The sequence below is a fragment of the Zonotrichia leucophrys genome, unplaced genomic scaffold (assembly GCF_028769735.1).
Source record: "Zonotrichia leucophrys gambelii isolate GWCS_2022_RI unplaced genomic scaffold, RI_Zleu_2.0 Scaffold_53_334942, whole genome shotgun sequence".
In the NCBI taxonomy this organism is placed as follows: domain Eukaryota; kingdom Metazoa; phylum Chordata; class Aves; order Passeriformes; family Passerellidae; genus Zonotrichia; species Zonotrichia leucophrys.
The window spans coordinates 139,015-151,441 of NW_026992258.1; the positions used below are offsets into that span (position 1 = coordinate 139,015).

At 52.9% G+C, this 12,427-nt stretch overlaps 1 pseudogene; it reads right to left on the reverse strand.

The window, feature by feature from the left end:
* Positions 1 to 1,907: 1,907 nt before the first annotated feature.
* On the reverse strand, positions 1,908 to 8,751 carry LOC135460521 (serine/threonine-protein kinase PAK 3-like; annotated as a pseudogene).
* Positions 8,752 to 12,427: the final 3,676 nt, after the last annotated feature.

Consider the following 12,427-nt stretch of genomic DNA (forward strand, 5'->3'; position numbering starts at 1 on the left):
GAGCTGATCACTTTTAATAAAGGCATTAAAAGGAGAAAAAGTCTCCTTGCCCTGTTTATTTCAGCAAGAGTGAGACTTTTGTCCTTGGCAGTAGCTTCCAGGTGCTCCTGGAAATCACCAGGCCTAGACACAAAGATGTGTATTCAACGGAGGGAGAGAAGCACCATGCTTAGCTCTAACTGTGACCTTTGCTAGCAGATCTTTTTAGCAGTTAAGAAATAACATTTGTTCTGCTCTTAGCCAGAGCCAGGATGGGGATCAAAGTCTAGATCACAGAAGAAGAACACATGAGCCTCAGCTTTTCCAGAAGAGGAAAAATGCAAAGGATAGTAAATTTGCATTGGGTTTACAGGGTTTTTTACAGATCGATAGACAAGTGATGAAGCTTAAAAGATGACAGCAAAGGAAAATCAACTTCAAATTCACTGAAAAGCTGCACAGAAAGCTTCTTTACTTTTTGCAGTTGCTTCAAGTTTGAAATGACGAACTCTAGCAGCACTTCTGACTTCTTTTAAATAATTCTAGAATAAAGACAATCAAAACTGTCTACTCCTGGTTATAGTATGAAGTAAAGCACAGGAAGCCATTAGAGTAAGAAAAAATTGTGTTTAGAAGGCTGAGGCAGCCTTAGGGGTAGGAGGAATGGGGAGGTGTGGAAATCAGGCCTGTGGGCACCATTCAAGGAGCATCCAGGGCCTGAGCAGTCCCTCACAGTGGGTATCCCAGCAGATGGAGTCCAAATGGAGCCGCAGCTGGGTGGGAAAAGTGCCGGGCTGGTGAGCCGTGGTTAACAGGGGCTCCTGCATCAAATTGCTCCCTCACAGGTGTGGTATGCTGTGTGTCTGTGTGTCCAACACCTGGCAACTGCAGGCTGGCCCAGATGCGGGGAAAGGCCAAGGAGGCAGCAGAGTGGGAATGGGGCTCTGCAGGGGGCTCTGGTCGTTCCACACACCCGTGGGGATGAGGCTGGCCCAGAGGGTGCCTGGAGGTCTGGGGTGGAAAGGGGGGAAAGGAGAAGCAGGGAGGAAGGGCCAGAAGCCGCTGTGAGAATGCCATTCCATCGCACAGGCGACACAGTGAGAGGAGGGTGGGAACCAAATGGTGATTGCTGCTGATCACCCTGACATCTTCAAGACAAGAGGCTCAGAATGGACTGCACATCTGCCTCCTTGTGTTGTCCTGAATGTGAACTCATCTCCTGGCGTACATTACCCTGAAGTCTCGCAGCTTCTCACGGGCATTCCACACTTCAGGCAAGCAAAGCTGCTTACCTCTGAAAGGGACTGTCCACTTAGCTACAGCATGGCAAGGAAGAGAGTCTTACAACGCTCTGGATCATTTAGACTTTTATTGTCACTCGGGATGAAACAAAGTATCCCCTCTCTACTTCTCAATCTTCATCCTTCTGTCCCGCAGGTGGCCTGCTCAGGCCAACAGCTTGCAGTGCCTGCAGGGTCCAGCTCTGCTGCAGCCCAGCTTTTCCTCTCACAGCTTAGTTCTTATTATGACAATTCTTTCATTTCAACTTAAAAGATACCTCAGATTTTCCCTAAATTAACAACACTCTCTTCTAAGCTAAACAATCCTCTATTACCTAAGCTATCTACATTCTAAAGTTCTTAAAAGTTAATCCCTATATTTCCTAATTTTTTGTAAACTTACATCTTTTTCAGAAAGAAAAACCACAGAGATCTAAATTGAACCTAACAGACACCTAACCTAACCTAACCTAACCTAACCTAACCTACTGTAACCTACCCTAAGACCTAAACGGAGCAAATTATAGAACCATTATATTTCCTATGTACAGCACAGCTCCTCTTCAAACTCAGGGGATGGCTGAAACTCTGCCTAAAGATGGCCCATCCCGTTTCCCTCCTCTCAGCTGGTGGGGCACAAGGACCTCCTCAGGCGCAGGCTTCTCCTCTCTTGTCTTCCTGCACTTGCTTGGCTGAGATGATGAGAGCAGCCAGGCTGGAGGCAGGATCGCCCGAGGTGACAAACGGATGCTGCCCGGAGGAATAAGAACAAAGATAGGAAGCCTTATTTTCAGGATGACATCCTCACGGGCTCAAGCAGGATTCCTTGGCTACCAGGAAGACACAGAAAGAGCACTGAGGGCAGCAGGTCCCCCTGCGCCTTCCTGTCCTGGCAGCTGTCTCAGCCACGTGGCCCACACTCCTCCTCATCCCTCCCTGCAGGTGTCCTCAGCAGACAGGGCTTTTTGCCCCTTTGCTTTTTCTTACCTGCAGGAGTTCCTTGGCAGACCAGCGCCTGTCCTCGTCTGCCTGCAGGCAGCAGCGGAGGAAGTCACGCAGGAGAGCCGAGTGGTGCCTGGGGTTCTGCAGTTTTGGGGGCCCATTCCCTTCCATCAGTTCATCAACCTACAGCACAAGGATGCAAGAGGACACTGCACCTGCTCCTTTGCTAGCCACATCAGCTCTCTCCACACAGAGCCCTCTTGCTAAGGTGCACCTTACCCTGAGACGGGCTTCCCCCTCATAAGGAGCTTCCCCTTCCACCATTTCCAGCCCCATGATCCCCAGGGACCAGATGTCCACTTTGGGGCCGTAGGCTTCTCCTCTCACCACCTCCGGTGTCATCCAGCTGGGAGTGCCGACGCTGGAGCTGCGCTTGCTGTGCTCAGGGCTGAGCTGAGCACAGAGGCCAAAGTCACCTGAGGACAAAAACAAAGCCTGCCAAAGCCAGCTACCACTGGCAAAGCAGCCAAAACCATTAAGCACTCCAAGCCTGACCAGGCCATGCTGAATCGAGCTGAAAAAGCAGCTGAGCTCTCCTTCCACGTGCCTGGAGCCAGGCAAATAAGGCATCGGCCATTTCCAAAACACCCTTCCCATTTACGCACTGGCCAAGCGGCGCTTCTGCCCAAGTGGCACTCACCAAAATGCAAGCGCACGGCATGTGCTGGAAATGTTGCAGCCCAGCAGGGATACCCGCCCAACTTGACAGATCCATCCATGTCCACAAGGACGTTGTTGCTTTTGATGTCTCTGAGGATGACTTGGTGGGAATGAAGGAAATGCAATCCTTGCAGGCACTGAGAGAGAAAAAGGAGGGAGGGAAAGTTAACGTGCACGATCTGATTTTCATCCCACCAGAAAGGAAAGAGCTCGATGGGATTGACGGCTTTCTCAGGCAATTGCGAGCGAGTGCACAGCATCATGGTGCTGACACCAAAAAGAGCTTGCTGCTTCAACACTCTTGGAAGTTTTTTCTCAATTTACAAGCGAAGGCATCTGGGCTCCCAAAAATTCCACTGGCCTTCAGTAGCAAGCGCGTCACCTTTGGCTGGGAGGCGGCACGGCAAAGATTTTTGGGGAAGCCTAGTGGCAGCAGAGGAGGAAGCAGCACCTTAGAGCTGTTCCAGAATCCGTCGCCATCCAGGCTGCAAAGCTATCCTTTGAAGCTGAAGACAGCTCTTTGCCCTTAGCTTGAAATTCTGCCACCTGCATGCTGTCTTCCAGTGGCAAGGAATGTAGGACAGACAGGCTCCAGGCAAACATTGCCAGGCAAAGCAGAGAAGAGGAAGCAAGTGAAACCAAGCGAGTGAGCGAGCACCAGTGCCACAGGACAGACAGGATGGAAGAGTGCAAAAACAGAGCCTGAGGAGTGCGGGGACAGCGGCAGGCAGTTCACTTCCCATGCTTTTTCTTCTCCTGTGTGTTGTGACAGCAGCAGCAGCAGCAGCAAAAGAAAGGTGAGAGCAAGAAATCTCTGCTCTCCTTAACCTCCAGCTGGCAAGCAGCATCCTGGGCAGGCTTGGGGAAGCACAAGTGGGATCCCTCACCTCCCGACAGACAGCGCCTATCTGTCCTTTCTGCAGGTACACTGCCCCGAGCACATCAGACAAGGTGCCACCATCCATGAACTCCATGGCCAGCCAAGAGCTCCACATCCACCAGGTAGCTGAAAGAAGAAAACCACGGCATGGAGAGACAGCAATGGGCACAGCCTCAGTCACCCCAGGGCCTGAGCCAGGTTTTTGCAACTGCTCTCCAAGCTACGTGTGCCACAAGAGATTACTGAACATCATCTCCACCTCCTCCCATGCTCTGGAGACCAGCAGAGAAATCATCACCAGCTCCCTTCTCTGCCAGTGACCAAAGGGCATCGTCTGTTGGGGCTTGCACTAGCTAAAGTTACATTGACACGAGAATGCGCCAACCTGTCTAAGTAGGTAATGATATTGGGACTCCTGTTGTCCCCTCATGGCCAGGATTTCATTGGCAGCCAGCTCCTCGGGCATCCCCTCCTCAAGTGACATGATCTTGATTGCCACCTGAAATGACATTGGCCACTGTTCCCTTGAGAAGATGCACCCTGCTCGAGATCACAAGGAGCACGGAGCGAATGCTGGTGCAATGAGGCAGCGGGCTGCACCAAAGTGTCTTGTCACTAGACAGCAGAGCTTAGTAGAAGCACCAAAGGCCATCCCAAATACATTCTGCCCCCTGAGCCTAGACTGTACTTCAGAGGAACAGCCTCTGCTGCAGATATGGAGCTGCCACGCAAACCTCCAGGCAGAGCTCACAGCAGTGGGGAAAGCACTTCAGAGCTGCAACATGCCATGGGGCTGTTGGCACTTTACCTGTTGCTGGTGTCAAGGGCTTTATAAACAGCTCCAAAGCCCCTGGAAAGACAAAAGCAGCAGAAAGAGCCCTTTAGCCCTTGGCACTGAAATCAAGTCTAGGCAGCAGATCTCCCCAGGCTGCCTGCACACCTTCCTTAGAAAATGCCTGGCTGCGGCATCTCTTCGGCCAACAGCACGTCAGCCCGCGAGCCCTCTGCCGTGCAGGGCAGCCTGTCCAGGGGAACACTAAGGTGCAGCATGAAGACCAAGGGCCGCTGGAAACCTCCAAGGCGCACGCCCAGCCAGGTCATTTCCAAACCTAAGGGGAACTCTCCTCCTTGTTTGGGTGTGCATGCATGTGTGTGTCAAAAAAGTGAGAACCATTAGAGTCAGAAGATTGTCCTTGAGAATCTGACATTTCTTGAATGGCAAGGTGCTCTTTCAGGCCAGAAAGCTGCAGAGGCTGGGGGTTTCCCAGCTCCTGCTCCTCATTGCTGCAAGCAAGACAACGCCAGCATCAACTTGTCTTTGATCAGGCCTTCGGATTGCTTGGACCGAGCAGTCCAGGCAGGTGACAGGAGGTCAAGCCAGAGCCTGACCATGATTGGAGCTTGCCTGACTTCATGCTTGATATTGCACCAGCCAAAGACCTGGCCCACACTTTTACAAAAGGAGCCGATGCCACGCTTACCCTCTTCCCAGTTCTTCAAATGCCGTGTATTTGCTCGTTGGCTGGCTCACACTCACAATGCTGCCTGAAAGACAAAAGCAGCGCAGGGCGCTCACTCACACACAGAGACGCCGCTGCCCAGAGCCTCCCAAAGGCAGCCCCGCTGCCGGCAGCTCTGGGCTGTTTGTGGTCCCTTGGCTTCCAGCTGCTGAGATCAGCAAGTGGGAGGGCCATCTTCTCCACCTTTCATCAGGTGACCTTTCCAAGAAGGCCTTGATTTCTTTCAAGTGCACCATCCCATGCCATAAGCCAAAATGAGGAGCCCTTAAGAAGGGGGCCCTAAGAGGTAACCAAGGGCCTTTGCAGCCTCTGCAGTCACACCCACCATCACTGGCATGTCCACTGCCAGGGGCACAAAGTGTCTGAGCCAGAGAAGGAGTAAGAACGGGAGCCCGAAAACAGCTGGGGCCAGAGAGCTTCCTGGGGCCTAGTCACTTGCCAGGTGCCAGCCTTCTGCTCAAGCAGAAACAATCTCTGCTTTTGTCTTTGGCACAGAAGGCAGCCCAGGCAGACCCAAGCCAGGCCCAGCCGCCCTCACCAGCAGCAGGAACTCCCTGAGCACTGCCGCGCTGCCTCAAAGCACAACAACAGGTTCTGCAGAGAGGCCTAAGTGCCTCTGAGACTGAGGGACAGCTTCTGGCGCAGCCTACACCCAGACATGCACACAACACACTGCTCTGGCAGACAAGAAATGCACCCGACTTATTCAGTGTCTTCAGGCCCTGCTCCTCCCTCACCTCGGGCTGCTGGGCTGCGCTGCTGCAGGCAGTGCCAGCAGTGGGGGGCGAGCTGGCTGCTGCAGGCCACGCTGCTCCAGTGGCACCAGGGTGAATTGCAGAGCCTGTGTTGAGCTGGGACAAGGAAGGATTGCCTGTCAGAAGCGTGGCTGGCACACATGCCCCGCGGAGCGCACGGCCAAAGCAAGGCCTTGGCAAGGTGCTGTCAAGCCACCGCCAGGCCTCTTCAGCTGGGGCGTTTCCCATGTCCCCTTCTCAATGGCAACTTTGGGAAAAGCCCAAAGGCTGCTTGGATCCAGCCCCTCACGGCCACCTCCATGCTCCGTGTTTGCAGCTTTTCTGCAAGACACTGGCAACAAGGTAGCCATGGGGCTGCCAAAATCCAGAAAGAGATCAATTCAAGGCCCTGGAGCCTCGTTGCTTTCCTCCTCCTGTCTTTCCCTGGCCAGTGAAATCAGCCCGGAGCTGGCATGCAATGGTCTGCTCAGTAGCCTGCAGCATGTCCCTTCTCTGATCTGTTTCACAGATTTCCCCTCTCCATGGCAGCCCTTAGGGAGTGGCCCTTGGGAGACGCCTTCCAGCCCTGCCCAGACCCACCCGCCCTTTACAATGTAGGGCTGCCAAGGATTCTCCTCTCCAAACTCTGCTCTGAGCGGCTGGAAGTGAAGCACAGCCTGAAGCTAATTAGTCCATGGACACAGCAGGTCTCTTCCAGGGGCCAGTGTCTCGCAGGTCCCCTGCAAGGCTGTCAACTGCGAATTTGGGCCGCTCAGTTCACTGACCACAGGCAGCCTGCACTGACAATGGGCACAAGGGGCTGACTCCTACACTGAGAATCACTGAATGATGCCTCCTGTCTGATGCCAAGAGACATTCTCGGACCCTCTCAGCATCCCAGCTTAAATGTCCAACTTCAGAACCCATTGGCCAGGGCAGCCTGGCTGTCCTGAAGCAGCACTACGTCACAGCAGGCACACAGCCGCCAGCATCTTCAGCCACCAGCAACAAGGGCTGCTCCAAACCTGGAAGCCTGGCCCTGCACCAAAGGCAGTGCCAAGCTCAGCTGCCACTATCTGGCTCTGCACGTTCAGGCTGTGGAAGGACAGCAGCTGGAGGCTTGATGTTCCTTTGCTCCTCTTCAGCCTCTTCCTCAAAGACAGAGGCAGCCAGAGGAGCTGCTGACCCTGCTGTTGAGCCCTGCAGACAGACAGAAGTGAGAGAGATGGGCAAAAGCCAATCCCTTAGGAGCTGCTTTCTATTGAGCTGGGAAAGGACCCAGAAGAAGGGGAAATCATGGACTGTGATCCAAGTGGGACTCTAAGGCATCAAAACCTGAGGAAGTTGGCTGAATGAGGTGCTACTCTGTCTTAGTGCATTTGAGCTTCCCTGCTGCCTAGAAGCAGCAAGATGCCTTGGAGCTGTCTCATTTGCCTTTCATCTCTTGAAAGGCTCTTCCCTGGAAAATCAGCAGACAGCCAGTGCTCCCTTTGCTGCTGCTGATGCCACCGGGCAGTTGGCCTTTCTTTCAGCCTCCCACACTGGCACTCCACACTCGACTGCAACAGGCCAAGCTGGCAGAATTGCCGCACAATTCTCACACGCCTGCAACATCACAGCTTCCTTTGCCACTCACCAAAGGACAGGCTTGCCTCCATCCGCGTGTCAGGTGACCTGCAGCAAGCAAGGCAAAAGGAACAAGAGGCCCTCAGAAAAGTGCCTGTGCTGGCCACTCGCACAGCACAAGGCAGTCCCAACACAGAGCATTTCCCTTTCCCAGCATGCCTGCAGGAGCAACAGCTCTTTCCCACAGCAAGCAAGAGAAAAACAAGGGCGCTATAGTAGGCTCTGTCTACATTTGGGCCTCTTTTGCCAAGAGAGAAATAGAAACATGGTGGTGGAAATGCCCCTTGCTCTTCAACACTCTGAGCTTCTGTTGTGCCCAGCAGCTCAAGCAGCATTTTCCTCTTTGCTTTCCTGCATTTTAGATAGATATTCTTTTTAATGGCATACCCTAAGTCCCATCCACTGGCTGAAGATGATAGCCCAGCAAAGCTTCCACCAAGGGCCCCTTCCCTGTGGCAGCTCCCTGCTGAAGCAGCCCAGGAACAGCTGCTGGGCTCAGCAGCAAATCCTCCCTGCACTGGACTTTGTGCTGCATGGCCAAGGGAATCTCAGTCTGGGCACAACATCAAAGGGTCAAGTCACGCAACCAAGGCCTCTGAGGGGCAGAATTTGGAGTGAAAGGTGCTTTCCTTTGCTCCTGGAGAGAACCACTGAGTTGCTAGAAGTACTTCTGAGGATCTCCCCGCAGAGTCTGCAATTTGCAGCTTGTCTTGGTTGAGGCAGCAAGCGGAGGAAATGACAGACTCCGCTGCCGCGCACTCTCTAGGGGAGGGAAGGCAACCGCTGCAGGCTGCACGGCAAATACTCTGCCCCCGCCACCCAGTATACAGATGCACCCTTTTTAGCTGATGCTGCTGGCAGGACATTGACCAAAGCGGCGGCATCTTCATGGCCGTTTTGGTCCCAAATAAACTGGATCACTGGTGCAGCATAAAGAGCAGAGTGAAGAAAAAGGCGGGTGATGCCAGTCCCAGGAGAAACCTTTACTTACGAGTCAGCTGGGTCAGGTAGTAGCCAGAACAGACAACAGAAAAGACTGTGCAAACCGCAGCACAGACCTGCGTGATCATTTTGGCAGCGCTGTGCGGGTTTGCACACTGAATGCCACCCAAGGGAAAGCCCAGACTCCTCTGGGGGTGCAGGCCGTCTGCTGAGAACTCCTTGAGCACAAGGATCCTCCTGCAGGGAGCAAGCTCAAGAGCCGCTCTGGACAAGCAGGCCTTGCGCACACCGGGACAACGCTGTGCTGCCAGCACTGTGACGTGGCACCGCTGCCTTGACCTCGCAATAGCAGCTGCTCTGTGGCTTTCTTGTGCCCAGCAAGCCAACCTTCTGTACAGCTGATGCCAAAGAAAAGCCTGGCAAGTTCTCCTCACTCATAAAGCAGCAGAAAATGTCCTCCCAGTCCATAAGGCAGTGCTCAAGGCATCCCAGGGGAACTCAGAAAATGCGCCAAGCCAAGCGACATCCAAGGAATCCAAGCAAACATGCCCTTTGGTCCCAAAAGCTTTGCCTGAAAGCAAGTCTGCTTCTTCTAGGTGGCATCGTAGCTGGTTCTGAAAAGTCTCACTTCTTCAATGTCATTTAGGGGGAAAAAGAAGCAAAGATAATAAATTTCCAGGAGTATTTTAGGCTGAAGTCACTTCTGGAGCACGCGGGTGCATGCTGGCTTTTGCTCTGACTCGCTTTGGAGGCTGTCCTCCCTTTGTGTCATGGAGACGCTGGCTTAGGTCTTGACACAAAGCTCCTCTGGTCCTGCTTGCTATTTCTCTGGCAACTGAAAATCTCAAAACATCCCAAAGAGACGTGCGCTGATTCTTGGGCTGCCACACTTTTGTAGTGTTGGAGCTCTGGCAGTGGCCTGCAGCTCGCTGCTCTGCAATGACCTGCAGATGTCGAGCCCAAAGGAGGCCCCTTTGGAACAGTCCAAAGCTGCAGTGGGACAGATTTTTGCCCAAGCTCCATGCTCCCTGTAAGATTCCCTGCAGAAATTTGGATAGCTGCATCCCAGTACAAATGAGATGCAGTCACTCCCTTTGTCAAAATCTTGAGGCCAACCTAGGAGGCATCTTGAAATTGGAACAAAATCCTGGGTGGGAAGGGGAATAAAGTGCACGCAACTCCTCTGCAAATCAGCTCTGTTCACCCATGGAATCATGAGCCTTGGCTTAGCTTTCTTTTGTGGTGACTCAGCACAGACATGTCGTCTGATGTTCCACAGGACCGTGTCTAGAATGGGCCCATCAGACTTTGGATTTATAGGATGGATTGCACTTGCACCATGTGGAAGATCTGAAGAGCACATGTGAGTAGGAAATAGATTTGCCTTAGCATCCCAGGACATGTCAGCTATTTTTTATTTTGAGGAGATTTTTCACAAGTAGTGGTGACTTGAAGACACCCCAGGATTTGATTGCCCATTCTGAGTCACAGTATTGCAGGTTGACTTTTTAACCCAACACTTTCAAAACCAGGGTGTTGCCTTCTGATACAAGGCAGGCGGCCTGGTTTCAGGAAACAGCACGGCGACCCCCTTCCCCGGGGTCGCTCGGGCCTAAGAAACACGCGGACACCAATATGGTGGAGGATCAAAGGCCTTTATTCTCTCTTCCCGTGGGGTTTTATAGTCTAGGGGGCTTCTACGTCAGGTGGGGGTCTGTCATTACCATCTATGGTTAGTAGGGGATGGAAAGTTACCTGGGCAAGTGGAAAGTTACTGGAATCTGGTTTAGGGGGCTACATTCCTATGTTAATTTTCTTATCTAAGGGGGCAGGGGCCCTGTCTTCCCGTAACATCACGAGATCTTCCGAACGCCAGGCCCTATCTGCTACATCTCCCCCCGCTTTTTCACAAATGAATGAGGTAGTCATACACTGAAATGAGGTATAAGGTTGCAGTTCGATAAGGAAAAGGGGGTTTGGTACATCTGAATAAGTTTTCGCCAGTCAAGTTTAGGACTTGTGGCTGGCAGTGTTCCCTGGTTGTATTCGCCACCCGATGAACAGGATGTTGGCCCGTTCCAGGTGGGCCTGAACGAATGAGACCAGCTTGTTCAGCAGGCAAGGTCCGAAGGTAACCGCTAGAAGTAGCAATGCCAGTGGACCTATTAGGGTAGAATTCAGAGTGGTTAGCCATGGTGATTGATTGAACCAGGACTCGAACCAGCCCTGTTGGACTTCCCTGTCCTTCTGCCTCTGAGCCAGTCTGTTTCTGAGTTCCGCCATGGAGTCTCTTACGACTCCTGTGTGGTCTGCATAGAAGCAGCACTCCTCTCTCAAGGCGACACACAGGCCTCCTTGCTGCATGAACAGGAGGTCCAGACCTCGCCTGTTCTGCAAGACCACTTCCGAGAGAGAGGAGACTGACTTCTCCAGGAAGGAGATGGATTTCTCGATTCTTTGCAGGTCCTCATCGATGGTCATTTGCAGCTGGGACAGTCCTTGGTGCTGGGTCGCTAGGGCTGAGACACCCGTTGCCGTTCCTGCCGCTCCTAGCCCGAGCAGCATTGCGATAGTTACACCTGTTAGTATTTCTCTTTTGTGGAGTCGGCTGGGTTCCTCAAAAAGGTGGTACACCTCTTCGTCTGAGTGGTACAGGACCCTAGGAACAATCAGAACTTGGACACAAAAGTCGTTAGAGTCATCAAATTTGGCAAGAGACACACAGGGACTCACTCCAGATCGCTGGCAAACCCACATCCCAGGTGCGGATGGGACTACCCACTTATTGTTTTTCCTGTTAGGCTTGACAACTTTGGTGCAGACGTTGCCTCTCTGCCTAGCTAGGGTTTCATTGCCAAAGCATCTGCCCTGGCCTGTGACCTGACTCAGGGTGATTCCTTTCCGAGGGGTTTCCCATCTGCACTGGTGAGGGGCATCGGCTGTGGAGTAACTGAAGGGAGTGTTTAAAGCAATTCCTTCATAAAAGGGAGGTTTGACATCGTAGCAAAGCCAGCAGGATTCGGTTAGGTTAGGGTTGGATTCATTCAGGGATAAAAAGGCAGCTTCTAACATACGAAGGATTGGGTCTGAGTACGATCTGGCTGCGCGGTCTGTCTGAAAGACTTCCGCATGGCCGGTTGGGACTTTGCTAACTCTAGTGGGTAGGGTTTTAGGGTAGATTGCGTTTTTCCTTTCGGCACGCTTTTAATCACTTTGTTTGGTCCGACCGCTCAGCCATTGCACCGTAAGCGGGGATGCAAAATTGACCGCTCCCTGTGAGGGCACAGGGCACGAGGGTCTCCTGCCCCCCTGGGGGTCGCCGTGGCTGGGCCGCTGCATCGGGGTGTCTTCCCGCAGCTCCTACAGATCCCTCTCGGGCGTGCCCGGAGCGAGGATGCTGCCAGGGAAAGCTGTGCCAGCTGGGGACAGCTCGCTGAGTTGCTACCTTTCCCCAGAAGCCTGGGCTAACGCGGTCGTCCCGCCACCCCTGTTTAAATAGAATCCGCCCTGCCCCATCAAAAAGCATGCGGCTTATTTGCGTAATATCAAAAGTGAACAGATCATTATTGTTAGAAAGGTCGTCCACAAACGTGGGTACTACAGCTGAATTGACTCCTCTTTCTGAAATCGCTTTGACTTCCCTTAGGTTAACTGGGGTATATGCCCCCCGTTGGTTTCCCTGCGCTCCGGCAACCCCCACCGGGAAAGCGTTCATGGGGGCTGCCAGTTCTCGGTCCCTACAAGCTGTCTTTGTTTTTCCCCAATCGGTGAGTTTGTGTTGCGACCGTTTCCCGATATTGTTTA